The following is a 15,809-nucleotide window of genomic DNA, read 5'->3' as shown; positions in this document are numbered from 1 at the left end:
ATACATTCTTTCACAAAGAATGAACTATGGCTGGCTTCTACTGCTGTAGTTTAAAAAACAAACCACACAGAACAGCAGCACTGCTTGTCTCCCACACCTCTGCAACATTTCTGAAGAATCAATTACTTCTCCCAAGGCTTCCCAGACTGACTCAAACCCACAAGCAGTTTAATGTCCAAAACCAGACATACAATGGAAAAATGAGAAAGAATACAGCACAGGGTCAGCAGTGAATACATGTGACATCAAAGCTGGAGGAGCAAAGGTAACCTTCAGAGGAACTGAAATGTTTGAGAAAGAACAGAAAACATATTTCTGACACAGATGTAAGAAACACACAGAAAGATGGGTGGGGTATAGGGTAGGAAACAGCAGAAAATGAGTCACAGAAATACCTGAAGATTGACCCAAGAAGCCTATCCTGAGGCACTGCCCTTGCAAGAAAAAACAGGTTCTTGACATCACGTTCAGGCTCACAAAGAAAGTACCTAAAACTACAATGTTTCAATTGAAACCCAGCTCAGCAGCGGGCCCTGCCCCACATCCTCCCTCATCCACTCCCACTGGCTCCAGTGTTAGCTCAGGCCTGTAGATACCAGCTAATAAAAAACGGCTTCTGCCAGTTTAGCTTCCTGAAGGAACTCCTGACTGCCAGTGAAGTGTCAGGGCAGGAAAAAGGCAAGGTCACAGCAACAATGAGGGTAAGTGGCCTCTTTTAGATCAGCTTGACACCTTGAATCCACATCCTGGTTACTTCCACTAAGCAACTTACTACTTAGCAGATGAGCTACGATCCGTGCACCCTGGCAAGAAGCAAAACCCACTTTTGTAATTTCTGTTATCCAGCTGGAATAAATGACTGCATTTTTTACTTCAGAGCAAAGCAGAGCTGTGCACTATGGCCATGGAGAGAAGCTGCAACTGCTAAAGCCCCAATACCATGCTCCCTTGCACTGCTCGCGCTCACCTGGGGTCAGATCTCAATGAGCACCAGCTGGTAGCTATGAACTAATTAGCTGGCTTTAGCTAATTTCACTGCATAGAACACACAGCTGGTTAGAAAAAGTACTCTCAACTAGGTGGAGGAGTTGTGCAGGGGTTTATATTGCTTTCTGTTCTTTTGCTGTGATAAATCAGGCTATAAACAACAAAAGCAAACCCCACAAAGCCACATATTTTTTGGCTTAGTGAGGCATTATCAACTAGCTGCATAAACCAACCTCATTTCAATTCAGTCCACTGACAAGGTGGTGGGTTTTTATTAGGACAGTGCCCAGGGGGAACTGTGGAATTAGGAATGCCCCCGCTTTTTTCCTGTAGCACAGTAAAGCTGTGGAGGAAGCAAAGTCCATGGAGAGTTAATCTAGCAGTGAGACAGAAAACTTTTAACTGTAATGTTTCAAGTGTCCAGAAAAAGGAGAAAGCAAGTAGGGTAGGCAGAAGGCAGCTACACCAGTTAACAGGCTAGATACAGCATGAAACAGGACAGCCTACACTAGAGGATTTTTAAGACCTGTATGTGGATGCAAAGTAATTTAAAGCAAACAAATAAAATGTCAGTCTACCAGAACCTCTGCATATAGATGAGCCTTAAGAAAATACAGGCTAGGGTCTGTGATAGACTGGTTAGAGCTATTTTTGATGAACTTGGAAAGAAACTATTCAATTCTAAATCCAAAGCAGGAAACTACACATATGGCAAATTTCCTGATGATACCTGGTATAACTTTAAACAATATTACTCACTGCAGATTAGTGCTTTTTACATTGTGTCCAGTAACTGAAATGTTCTACTGTTTCTTCTTTTTAAAGAAGGTACACCATACTGCACTACAAGAGCCACCAAAATGCATGTATTTACCATATTAAAGATTTTCTAAAGATGTCAGACAAATGTTTTGACACAAAATTTCAGAAATATTGAGACATTTTTCTTTCTATTAGTTTAAAAGCACTACTGCTGCAGGTGTTTCTCCAAGGCAGACAACACTAGTACTACTTGGGAGTCAAAGGACTCAGATCTCTTTTCATGATGCTGGCGTTTCTTTCTCATGCTGGTTCCTACCACATCTGCCCATTTTCCACATCTGCATCCCTAAAAGTCTAATGATCTGGTGTGGATTTTTGATCAGCTGGAAATATGTAATGCTTGAACTGTTTCCTCAGGTTTTCTTAAAAAAAAAATCCCCCAATTCATAGGACTAATTCAAATCTGTTAAAACATTTGAAAAGCATCTGTTAAAATATAATTTTCATTACGTTTTCATCCACAGAGTTTGATTCTGTTTACTAGTAACTTATCAATGGGGTCAAAACCTGACAAATGAAAGCACATATCCCACTGTGCCTTGTAAAAATGTTTGCTGCCCTCCAGCCTCCAGTGGAACAGCAGTTTGCATTTCAGACTTCCCTGTATTTCATTCCTGCCACAACGGCATGTGGATTTAGCATGAAAACTAAATGACCTATTGTCCATTTTTGCTGTGTTAAGTCTTCTGCAAACATCTTATGTCCAATATCTGACTGAGGATTTATATTTCTGCATGTAAAGGCTTGCTTGACCTTCACTTGTGAGCAAGCATATATGCACATGTGTTTCTATGTAAATACCTGTATCTAACATATATTCCTCATCCTACTGACTAGCAGAATAAAGCTAAATACATACAACCCAAGAAAGCTGACTAATAAATAAATTTCTTCTAACACTTTGACACTTGATGAGCATCTCCAGTTAAGGATGTTCCCTCTCTCCAGACTGCTACTCTAACTGCAGGAGAATTATTGTAGACATGTAGGTTTGTCACAGAGAAAGAATTAGGTTGCATTTACTTGTACCATTTGTCATAAAATAATTGTGGTCTTTCTGACAAGACAAACCAAGGACCATTTCTTGGAAAAGATTTATTTACATATATATAAAATGCTGCCTTGGAAGCAATACATATTTAATTTCATGCATATTTAAGCATACCAACTGGATGTTAATGCATCACAAAGAAAGAACATTTTCTTCCTTGCAGTGTAGTCCAAAGGAGCAGTTACTTGTGACCATGGCCTGAACATGCTGTCACATATTCACATATGGAGTTAGGTGTTCCAGAATATGGCAGTATATATTCTCCCACTTACAAGCAGATGATGAGGGCTGTACACTTCTGTGTAGTTTTCTATGTATGAGAAAGCAAAAAGCTGATGGGGAATAACATCACGTTAACTCCGACAACAGGGGCTAGCAGCAGACCACAACCCAGTGACATCCTGCGACAGACATCCTACAGAACTACAGAAAATCTCAAACTGGAAAATATTCAAACAAAAAAGCATGCATGAACAAATTAATACATTCCAGTGAGGCATGGGAACTGTTTACCCAGAGAAGTTGTGGCTGCCCCATCCTTGGCAGCACTCAAGGCCAGGTTGGATGGGGCTTTGAGCAACCTGGAAGAGTGGTAGGTGTCTCTGCCCACAGCAGGAAGTTGGAACTAGATAATCTTTAAGGTCCCTTCCAACCCAAACCATTCTATGATTCTATGATGATGGTGATTTCCAGGTGTTTGGAAGTCAGTGCTGCATTGGGAGGCCAGAACTTCACAGCTGTGGAATTCATAGCAGTGACCACTCCTGCAGAGATTTATGAACTCTTCCAGCTCTGCCCACTGACTGAAGGTTTTCCATGTGCAGAAGTCTTTTTATAACATCTTGAACTTCAGCATTTGACATCTATTTTGAAACACCTTTTTGCTACTCGGGCACCCATTAGATTTACAGACTTTGCGAACAAATAGATGTTTGTGTCACAGGACAAATTAGATGAACTAATTACACTACACTTACCAGTTCCTTTTTCTCTGTTGTAGCTATCGATATTTTGAGGCCTATTGAAATGGCAAGACTATTATCTTTTCTCCTGTACTGAACTGCTGAGCACTGAGAAAATTGCTTGTGTCCAGTCAAAATACTGTCAAATTACAGATGAGTTCTGTTTCAACTTCTGTTTAAAAAAAAAAACCAACAAATTCAAATTATTTATTTTTACAAACAGACCTTCTGTTTCCATCACAGCTGGAACAGTCCTTCCCAAAAATGTGTATTTCCATGTCTCTCAATATTAGAATAAGATGTTTTATTGCAACACAGTTGCTCAGTCGATAAATTAAAGAAATAGTCTCATCTTCAGCATAGAAGAGTCTTCCAAACAGAAGCACAGTGCTTCATGATTTATGCAAAGTGGTTCAGAAATTAGAAATAAATGAATAAATAAAAATTCTATGGTTTTGGTACAGTAAATAAGAATCAAATTCAAACTGAAAAGCTGTAATTCTTACAGATTAACAGCCTTTATAAGACGTAAAATTTTCTCAACTTTTCTAACTTCCCTCAATATGTAAAGAACTCTAATTCAGTTTTTCAAAATTCACTTTTCAAAATGAAAATGTGCACTGAACTCTGGGGGACACCACTGAAATCAACATTTACAATGGAAAACTACCCAAAATCAGACTAAAGCATTACAGGGGAAAAAAAATTATTTATTGAGATTGAGGAAGATCAAACAATCACAGAGAATGAGTATAACTATATCCAGATTCTGAAATGGCATTTTTTCTCTAAAGAGAAATCATATATTAAGATGGCATTAATTTAAGATGGGACTAATAAAGCCAAGAATAAAGACAGAAATTATTTTATACGATGATGTTTACAATAGATAGCAAAAATATTTTGAAAGTGAAATGGGGTTTCCACAATGAAAGAATTATGGAAGCGATTGTTGTAGATCACTGCTTCATTTCAATGGCAGATACAATACATGCAGCAAATTATAGAATCATAGAATGGTTTGGGTTGGAAGGGACCTTAAGATCATCTAGCTCCAACCCCCTGCTGCGGGAAGGGACGCCTCACAGTAGATCATGTCACCCAAATCTCTGTCCAACCTGGCCTTGCATCTCTAACATGCTAACACAGCTTTACAGAGGTACTAAAAATGTTTCTTATTTTTTCATTTGGAACAATTTAAAACAGCAAATCTTCAAGACCCTCTTGTCTAATGGAGACCTAACCACAAATAAGGCCCACAGATCCTTCATCTTCTAGATGGTCTATACTGACTTCTCATTCCCAACATTTGGCTCTGTTAAATTTTGCCAGTGAGCACCTGCTAAATAAATTTCTACCTTGTCTTTAATGCAGATGAGATTTTGTTAATTGGGTTCTCTCTCATACTTTACACGTGTTTCATGGCCTCTGTTTTCCTGTACTAGCACACATTACTACAACAACCTCCCACAGAGAGTCCACCCAAGGCGTTCCCCTGACGTCCTAAATAGTTGTCATTCCAGCCATCTTCTGTCAGCCAAACAAGGGCTGAAAACATTATCTGGGAGAATCACGAGAGGACAGACTCCTAGTCCTGGACATCCTAACAAAGAGCAGAAATTAATTTGATACAGCTGCACAACAATGCAATTATTATCTGGTTTTTGCTCTTTCTCATCTTTTTCCTTTCGTACTTGCACACACTAAATCTTTTCTTTCTTTGTCTCAAAGTTCTGTTTCCATTTCATCTAGACGAATGTCTTGTCACTAAAGAAGTCTGGAGAACTTTAATCTGCAGTGGGAAAGTCACATCAGGATTATAACCAGGGAACAATGAATTATTCAGCCAACATAAATCTACAATTTTTACTGCATGGGCAGTTTTAAAAAAAAAAGCAGCATGAATTTCACTTCTAGGGCAGTTTTAAGCAACCTTTATGAAGTGGGAGACAAAAGTTATTCCAACAAACTCTCTCACCTCCTCCTCTGTTAAATCCAGTCCGCATTGGCATGGCAAGGATTAAAGGCTAATCATCTCCTACAGTTAAATCATGAGCATGTTGTATAGCTATAAACAATGAAAGACAGCGTCACTGATCTTAAAACATATATGCATGTAAGAACAGATTTTATTTTAAAGATAACCTCTCTTAGCTGTTAATAAATTTCTATTAAATATACTTTCAGGCTATGAAACCTTTAGGGTTATTACCTGCTTCCAATTTAAAACAAACTGTAACATTTTGGAGTCTGACTTCCTACTGTTTATGTATGCACTATGACCAAGCATGCCAAATGTTCCTCCCATGCTTGATTCATTAAGTATGTATGCAAATTTCTTGTCCAGGAAAAAAAAGAGCATGACTAACTCTGATGAAATTCAGTTGTAAAGCTGGAGAGTGCTTTGCAAGCTTCCCTATTCACGTTCCAAAGTAATCCAAATCTAGATTTTCAATTTCAGATTGGAATTCAGTTTTCAAGACAGGATATGAGGATTTGAAGTTCGTACTGAAAAAGCTGTATCTAAAATAAATATATCTAATATCCACAAAAAACATATAACTAATATCTACAGAATGAGTAATTAGTACTAAATTCTCATATAGCAGAATCCAAAACAGCAGTTTTATCTTCTCTTACTAGATAGAAATCCCAATTCCATTCTAATGAACAACAATCTGGTTTCATTCAGAAATACTAGGTATTAACAAGCTAACAAGCAGTTAAATATTTCAACTTTGTTGCTGGGAAAAATGAAGAAGAATTAAGTATTTCTGGTGGAGACAGCAGGAGATACATTTATACCAAAGATAATCTATACTACTGTGCTGAAGTGCTAATTTTAAATAGCCTCTTTGCATATTGCTAGCATGTGGCTGTTGTAAGACAGAGACCCACACAGGCTAACTTTACACAGCTTTACTGAGTCCTGAGGAGTGCTGCAACAGCTACTCAAGTCATGGTACTCAAGGTAGCTCACAAAGGCTTGCATACACCGCAGTCACAGTGGTGGCAGAGATACAGGCAAGCCTTAGCCTCCAAACTATGGTAATCTGGTACAATTGTTCATTCTATTCCAGTATTTCTCCTGGTCTTCAGAAAAATTTAAAATTAGTATTAAATACATTATATCCCCAGGCTTCTGTACAAGCTTCTCTTTTTTCCATTAAGAACTCACAAAGCAAAGCAGAAAGTTGGATCTCTGCAAACCTTGAAGTACATTATCAAGGTGCACTGCAACTACAAGAGAGATACTGATACCCAAGACTTTGCAATTGTACTCTTACATCACCTCTCAGTCCAGCAAGGGAATACCTGATATTATGAGATGCATAGGAATACATTAAGAGTCTATGCATCTTGCTCACAGAGTAGCCATCTTTCCTTTTTCAGTATTGTCCCAAAGAACCAATAGCTTTTCTGTTAAAAGCTTTGGAAACAACACAACTGGAAACAAAAGAGGCTGTTGGATACCTAAAAAAACTCTCAAATGTCTCTTTACTGCTGCTTTGACATACACAGAAATGTTCATGTTGTCACTTCTGTTTGGGCTGGTGGTGGCTTTCATTAGGAGGCCCTCAAGAAAGGAGCAATGGTGTTCCTTGTTATTACACACACGCGCATACACACACGTGCACAACCAAGCCAACTTCCCTGTCAGTGTATAGGTCCCTCTTGTTCCTTGTTTCAACCTTTGCTTTCAAGCTGAAACAGATACCCTTATCTTTATCGGAATGAATCAAGGAAGAAATGAATTTATATTTGTGTTTCTTTGTAAAGGAATGGAAAAGACTTGGCTTGCTTCACTTTTGTTTTTAAACTTTCCCTCAGATATCAATTTGGACTGATGAGATCTTCAGTTTCTATTATTTGAAAAATAAAGAAATCTCCTTATGGTGTAACTAATGACCCATAATGCTAGAAATTCTGCTGATGAAAGAGGAAGACAGAGATAAGAAAGCCTGCAATTACACTCTCCTTTCAGGTACCTGCCCCAGATATCTGACAGGTATGCAAGGTACCCACCAGGCAGTTAAGCCCATCCTTACTTTGGTCCCTCTGAAATTCAACTGTAATTTAAAACAGCTCTGCTTTTTTCAAGCTCATGCAAATAAGAGATCATTAACACGTTTACTAGACACCAAGTGGTTCATATGGTCTCAAATATTGAAAGTTACCACATTTGAAATACTAAGGTCACACAATGGGAGAAGGTCAAGGCAACACTGGCCTCGCATTTCCTACTGAAGTGCAAGGAACACTGATAACTCTTAAAGCAGCTCAGATTCTTCTTTAATTTATCAACCCAGAGTACCACAGCTAAAGAGTTAGAAGAAAAACTGCAGGGCGCTTACGAAGCTACACAGTAGCGCTACCAGTGCTACACCACTGTTGGAGTTCCCCTCCCAGCACCCGTGCACCCACATGAAACCAGGGCCAGAGCTTTCAAAACCCAGATGCAAAGAGGTGTTTGCACAACTCCTAAAGTACATGGATGGGAATTGTAGTCCCCAGGACACAGGCATCTGCAGAGAGAGATCAGGCAAAATTTTCCTGCTGTAAAGACAATGCCATAACAGGCTTTTGACACATTTTCTTCCTGTAAAGACAATTTTGTGACAGGCTCTTGAACTCTGACATTTGAGTAAGTTCTTGCACATTATGACTGAAGCAGAGAACGCACTGGTGATGCATTCTGAAACTCTTCACTAGGCAATCTAGATTCTCTGGCAGCTCAGGGCCTGGGCATTATTCCTACCACTAATTACTTCTCCCTACAAAATATTTACATATTTTCCTCTTTAGAGCACTCAGAACCTCTCTGTTTTCTTGGAGTATCTCATGAATTCTTGCTGTGCAAAAATAATGCCTGTAGGTTCTTTCCAGTGCTGTGAAGTTGTTTAATCTATGAGCTTCAAGCAACAGCAAAATCCCTGTTCAGCTGGGGTACACATGCTCTTTTTTCATTTGGTTCGTCTGTGGCTCCTCATGTGGCTACAAGGAGCCTTGGTAAAACACAGACACCCCACTCCCATTTTAATTCATTTAATTTCTTTTTACTGTTCCCAACTCTCCCCTCTTCACCCTGAGACACCCCTCACTGCTAAAGGCAATTTTCTTGCATTACAGCACTTTAATTCAAGAAAGATCACATGGTCTTAAATGTTTTATTAACATAACTTTGAAAGTCAAAACCAAAACCACTTAACTAGATCTTCTGGTGCATTGTTATGGAAAGAATAACCCTACGCACCACCATGTTCCCTGATTTAACATTTCTCTCCTTATTTAAATCAGAAAACATTAGCCATATTCCCTTCCAGCCTTCACAATGCGGCTGTGTTCCCATCCCCAGCCTCTTAGAAGCTGGTCTCCTAGATCAAAAGCTTCCAGAAGATTTTAGTCTTCCAGGGCATTTATTTAACTCTCAACACCACAAAATTAGAGAGAAGAAAGAGTACTGCCTCAGAAACCCTCACTGCAACACTTGCAGCAGTTAAACTGCAAGCAATAGATTACTTTCAGTGACTCTCCTTTATGTTGCTCAAGAGAGGGCAAATTATGCCAAGTTTTTAAGTCCTGCCATTAGCTCCCTACACTGAAAGACTCCTGTTGGCATAGAAAGAGAAGACCAAGTCCCCCTTCCAGAGAAGAGGGTGAACACTGAGATTATGTTCAGCTTCTCTCCCTGCACAGTACCACCAAGAAGGGCTGGAAGCTCTGGGGATTAATTCAGTCAATTGGTTATGTGCTTGGGTCTCCTGGAACTGCCATGCAGAACCCCTCCAGCTCCAGAAATGACTGATGAAGTGCTAGACTTGCAGGTCATATGCATGATGAGATCATGACATCCACAGCAAGTTTCAGCTATCAAGTATGTCATCAGGACTGGGAGATCACTTAATGAAAAACCAGCTGTGCTCCTCATGCTTGTGACAGCTAACAGAGCCAGTGAGTGACCAGCTATTCTCAACAACTGGCCATCTTCTCATATTCACTATTGCTATTTAGATCAATTCTCAAACCAAAAATTCTGTTTCACAACTAAATGCTGAAAGAATTCCTTTAAAATATGACAAATAGTAGCACAGGCTTTCTCACAGTGACAGGGACACGTCAATGATCATTTTGGCATGAAAGGCAACCGCTAAGATCCATGGTACTGATGTAAAGTAAGCACTGACGCTGCTGGGTCTCAGGCATCATCCGTTTCATGATAACCGCGTTAAGAAAAGAAACTGAAGACTGCAAAACCCAACAGGTAGGCGATGGTGCTACATTTAATAATAGAAGGCACAAGGTTAATGGATGTCAGCGTCTGACAGAGAGAAAAAATGAGCAGTTGCACCTGGGAGAGAAGGAGAGAACTATAAAGTTCTATTTTCAGTTGTGTTACTGACTTGTATTGGACCAGCCAAGAAACGTAACCAGAAATGTAAATCTGTAAAATGATCTGAAAATACCTGTTCACAGAGGTATAATATGTTTTTGTGACACACCTGAAATACTTTGACTCAGAAGCACAGTGAGGTCAACTGAAAGCCACTGTGACAGGCAAAAAGCTATTTTCTATTTGTATACAAAAAAAGCTCAATTAAATGGTATTTGCCACAAACTGCATTGAGCTCTCCTATCAATTGTGAGTGCTGGGAAACTCAGTAAAAAAACATTCCAGTAAAAATATCACTCTTCACTATAATAGGTTCGAGGTTACAGCCTTTCATACTATTCATCAACATGATTTTCATCTTCCTTCAGTGTGAGGTTTTTCCTTAATAAGAGATGCACAACCCACATGCCAAAAAAGCTTTTAAAACCTAAATTTGAAACAACTAATTCCAATATGCTGCTGGATACACTTTCAGTTGGGTCTTCAACCATGGCATCATAATGTTGTTTACAGTTTATTACAGGAATCACAGAATCATTAGGGTTGGAAGGAACCTCTGGAGATCATTTAGCTCAACCCCCTGCCAGGGCAGGGCCACCTAGATCAAGTTACACAAGAACGTGTCCAGGCGGGTTTTGAATGTCCCCAGAGAGGGAGACTCCACCACCCACCCTGGGCAGCCTGTTCCAGTGCTCTGCCACCCTCAACCTAAAGAAGCTCTTCCTCATGTCGAGGTGAAATTTCTTTTCTAGTTTATGGCCACTGTGCCTCGTCCTGTCACTGGGCACCACTGAAAAGAGTCTGGCACCATTCTCCTGGCACCTGCCTTTTGAGGTATTTATATGCATCAATGAGATCCCCTCTCAGTCTTCTCTAGACTAAACATGCTCAGCTCCTGCAACCTCTCCTCCTAAGAAAGACATTCCAAACCCCTGATCATCCTTATGGCCCTCTGCTGGACCCTCTCCAGTAGCTCCTTGTCTGTCTGTACTGAGGAGCCCAAAACTGGACACAGTAATCCAGATGTGGCCTCACTAGGTTCGAATAAAGGAGAAGGATCACCTCCCTCAACCTGCTGGCCATACTTCTCCTGATGCACCCCAGGATTCTATTGTCCCTCCTGGCTTCAAGAGCACACTGCCAGTTTACAGTCAACTTGTCATCCATTAACACTCCCAGGTCCTTCTCAGATCAACTGCTCTCTTATACATCAGTCCCCAATATGTACTGGTATTTGGGGTTCTTCCTCCCCAGGTGCAGTACCCTACCCTTGCCCTTGCTGAACCTCATTAGGCTTCTCTCCAGCCTATCAAGGTCCCAATGAATGGCAGGACAGCCTTCAGGTGTATCAGCCACTCCCCGCAGCTCTGTACCATTAGCAAACTGGCTGAGGGTACACTTCAGTCCTTCATCCAGATTGTTGATAAACAAGTTGAATAAGACTGGACCCAGTATTGATCCATGGGGAACACCACTGACTACAGGCCTCCAACTGGATTCTGCTCTGCTGATCACAACCCTCTGAACTCTGCCATTCAGCCAGTTTTTGATCCACCTCACTGTCTATTCATATAACCCACATTCATTAAGCTTACCTATGAGGAAGTTGTGGAAGACAGTGTCAAAAGCCTTGCTGAGGTCAAGGTAGGCAACATCCACTGCTTTTGCCTTGTCATGTCATCATATAAGGCTATCAGATTGGTCAAGCATGATTTACCCTCGGTGAATCTATGCTGACTACTTCTGATGACCTTCTTCTCTTCTACATGCTTGGTGAAGATCTCCAGAATGACCTGTTCAATCACCTTTCCAGGGATGGGGGTGAAGCTCGCTGGCCAGTAGTTTCCCAGGTCCTCCTTCTTGTTCTTTTTGAAGGTGGGAGTAACACTGGCCAGCTGTCTCAATTGCCAGTCTTCAAAGTTTACACAAACACCTTAGAATATAGGTTGCATGTGTTGGAGTTTGTATATGTGTGGCATGCAAAACCCAACATGTCCCAAGAGACAATCCAAATTACTCTAAGTATTTTTCTAATCATCACATGCAGACCTGCAACATCAACCAGTATGCAGCTACTCTCTTGAGCTGCTATATGACATTACCAGGCAGATTAGCACTGTGCTTTACAAGGAGGCAGGTAAATTAGATATATTTCTTATTTAAAAAAAAACATGTGTTATTTAAAAATAAAACTATTAATAAAACATATATGTCAAAGCCTGAGAGCATAATCTATCACCTTAATTAGATAACTAATAAAAATAACAAATTAGAAACAGCATATATTTATCTCTGAAAGTTGAAGAGAAACAGTTCCAGAACTAGTAGTATCAAGGTACCACCTCCTGCCAGAGCCACCAGGACAGAGCCTTTGAGCAGATCTAGATGAGGACACCAATACTCTTGCAAAGAACACCTTACAGAATAGAAGGAAAAAATGTGGGGTTTTTGAAATTATTGACTATCTTAGCATCATTCTTATTGACAAGGTGGAAGGCTAGCTTGATCAGGTAGAATTATCTCCAATTCTTGTCTGTCCTGCCCTAATTCAAGTTACAGCTGGAGTCTGAAGAGACAGTACCTGACCTCATCACGGACAATCTGGGCACTGAGTCCAGGTATCAGGAAGAGATGCTTGCTAAGAGGACCCCCACCACAAAACAGACCTTAAGAGTCCCAGAAGCACGTCTCAAATCAATTCACCCTCCAGGGGCTTAGAATGCTTGAGATGCAAATAATTCAATAACTTTTAACAAATAATACATTATTTAGTTTTTTGTTCTACTTTCATTTACAGTTACAATATCTCAACAAGAATAGGGAAAAAAATACTAAAGAAAACATTGATAGTAAATACCATACACCTTTTCAGAAACAATACAGAAAAAAAATAATGTGAATCAGTATATCAGGATACATAATAGCTAAAATAAATACTCAAGCAAAAAAAGAATTCAGGTTGATGACTTAAGTGTTTGCCAATTTAAAGCATCACAGAAATTGCTTATTTAAAGCACTGATTTAAATAATTCCGTCCCGGAGGCAGGAAATTGCTCCTGCCCTCAAAGTTAAAAATAATATCACCATTAACCTCAGCAACAATTTTCTAATTGCCAAAGATTACAAATCTTTTATGCAACATTAATCCACAGAGAATTCAATCACTCTACTTTGCCTTCCAAAACCACTACTGTAATAGTAGTTGTAAGAAAAGTCTTTAAAAAAAAAAAAAAGAAGTCATATTAACGTAGCACCTCACATTTTTGTTTATGCTTGAAACAGAAGCAAGAAGAGGGGCTGCTTGGAGCTCTTCTCTGACATGCCAGTGCAAATTGGCACCATGAAACAGGCAGCTGGTCCTACATTTTTTTTTTCTCTAAGTCCTAGGCAATAAGGACTGGCAATACGTGCCAGCAAACCAATGAACATAGCAGAAACAAAGAGGGCAAAGTTTAGTTTTCAGAGCATCCAAAATTACAAAACTGTTAGTGCTCTTTCAGGAGCCATAAAGAAATGCTGCCAAAATGCACATTCATGCTCTCTGCTTCTCTCAAACATGCAGAGAAAGAGATAAACCGGTATTCATTCTAAACCACAGAAATAACCCTTACACATACATATCTTGGGGTTTGGATCTTGGACAATATATAAACAGTGGCACACTGAAACTGCGAGTAGTTTTCCTATGGCTGCCTGGTGATCCTGCTAGGACAGTTTTTTATTAAATATGTCGTCTTAGAGCAACCTAAAATTAAGACAAGCTACAATGCAAACCACACACTATCCTCCCTTTTCTCCTCTACCCACATTTTTGTCTTCAAATCCCAAACTCCACACCTCAACTCCCTCACCCCCTTCCTGCATCGGAATCTCTGTGCCATGTTATTCCAGCAAGAATTCTGGATGCTTCCAATTGCACAGCCAGGAAAGTTAGCAACAGCTTCTTTTTTTTTTTTTTTTTCCCCAAAGTAATTAATAAAAGAATTACTTTCCCTGTCATGGTTCAGAGTTAACTGCATACCCAAGCACATACTGCAAGGCCACTCATCTTCACTTCTCTCCAATGGGAATCCCAGCAGCATCCTGGACACAGTCAAGCAGGCTTACTCCTCACTGCAGCAGTGACCAGGTGTGCTGTGCATCATGATACTAGCATGAGGTGATCATTATCAAAGGTCTTTCACAATAAAATCTTGTTTAATCTCAATTATAGGAGAACATGACTTACAGCAAGCACCTACATGTACTGTAATTCTACATATGACTTTGGTCAGTTTGTCATCTTCCAGTTATGCCACTTCAGAGAAATGAGATTGTTTCCTTCCCAGGGTTGCTGGTTCTCTCCTCTTTGTGAAGTAGAGACTGATTTTATCCATTCTGTAGGCATTTGCCTACTTCTCCATGTGTGATTTCCTTTTCCTTCCACACCAGTAAAGGACCAGACTGAGGATGATTGAGAGTAAATATCAAATGAACATACTATTTTTTTTCAATGGGATTATATAGACTTTTATCCAACTTCTTTGCTTCTCAGCAGAAATAAACCCACTGTAACCACACTGCATATGTCAGATTAAAAAAATAAAAGAAACCCCCAACATTAAAAGCATCTTCTACATCCTACAGTGTCCAACAAAATTCTGAAAAGACCTAAGTAATAAATAGAAATTTAAAAGCCAGAAAAAATAGAAAAAAGAACACATTCACTCTCAAATGCAGGAAAGTAAATGAAAGCTTAAGGGGATAAACATTAAGACAACTAAGGAGACAAACATGTTTTTTTCTCCTACTCCTACACTATGCTTCCATTCCTGAAGCACACCACCTCGGATAGATATTTATTTAATACTGATCAGAATCAGATATTTCAATACCTCAGCTTCAGTGTGTGTTTGGAGGAAACACACATTTCAGGGAAAGTTTAGGCAATTCTGTGGTGCAGTATATGTGTAGACTACATGGAAATAAATCATATTTCCATTAAAATGCAAGTTTAAATGAATGCGAGCTGTGGCTCACCAGAGAACTGTATTATCGGCCACATACTTTCACTTATCAGAGAAATGTTTCATGCCCTCCAGCAATTTTCTATCTAGTAGAGAATGAAAAAGTAAAGAGATTTATTACATTAAAAATTGTATTGATTGAAAGCAGTACTGCATGACAGTTTCAGCTATTATAACAGAAGTTACTAAAATCAAATGTTTACCCCTGAAGGGGATTTTGGGGGGGAAGCCTTTTCAACATTTATGACAATGAGAACATTTGCATGGGATAACATTTTAGCACTGAAAGTAAATGCAAATAAATGTTCCTTTCTCCAAGGGAGCTTTGAGGTTTGCTGCCATGACATGCTATGGATAATTGCATTGTGGTTTAGCAGTTAAAACACGTACTTTGATTGTGTGGCTGGAGATGTCAGCTGCTCACACAGCTGTGAATCAGACAAGGTCAAAGATGATGAAAGCCAGCAATGTTTCAGCATCATAATCAATTTGTATCAGCAGCAGTACGATTGGTACTCCATGCTGCCATGCAGCTCTCAGGAGCTCGCTACGACACCAGCCCAAAGAAGGATGCTTCTTCCACTTCCCTC

At 39.7% G+C, this 15,809-nt stretch overlaps 1 protein-coding gene across 2 annotated transcripts in view; it reads right to left on the bottom strand.

Moving 5' to 3' along the window:
* PPM1L (protein phosphatase, Mg2+/Mn2+ dependent 1L) overlaps positions 1-15,809 on the bottom strand; it is a 112,822-nt gene that overhangs the window by 87,835 nt on the left and 9,178 nt on the right. The window contains exon 1 of one of the 2 annotated variants that reach the window (XM_061452644.1): positions 773-919. The exons of the other annotated variant lie outside the window; for it this stretch is intronic. The gene's annotated coding sequence lies outside the window, so the exon portion shown is untranslated. Of the gene's footprint in view, positions 1-772; positions 920-15,809 lie in introns of those variants that run through there. 2 annotated transcript variants of the gene reach the window in all.

The sequence above is a fragment of the Pezoporus flaviventris genome, unplaced genomic scaffold (genome assembly GCF_033815535.1).
Source record: "Pezoporus flaviventris isolate CSIRO_AGI_PZ_B2104156 unplaced genomic scaffold, CSIRO_AGI_Pfla_v1 ptg000013l, whole genome shotgun sequence".
NCBI lineage: Eukaryota > Metazoa > Chordata > Aves > Psittaciformes > Psittacidae > Pezoporus > Pezoporus flaviventris.
This window is presented reverse-complemented; position numbering and strand designations above follow the sequence as displayed.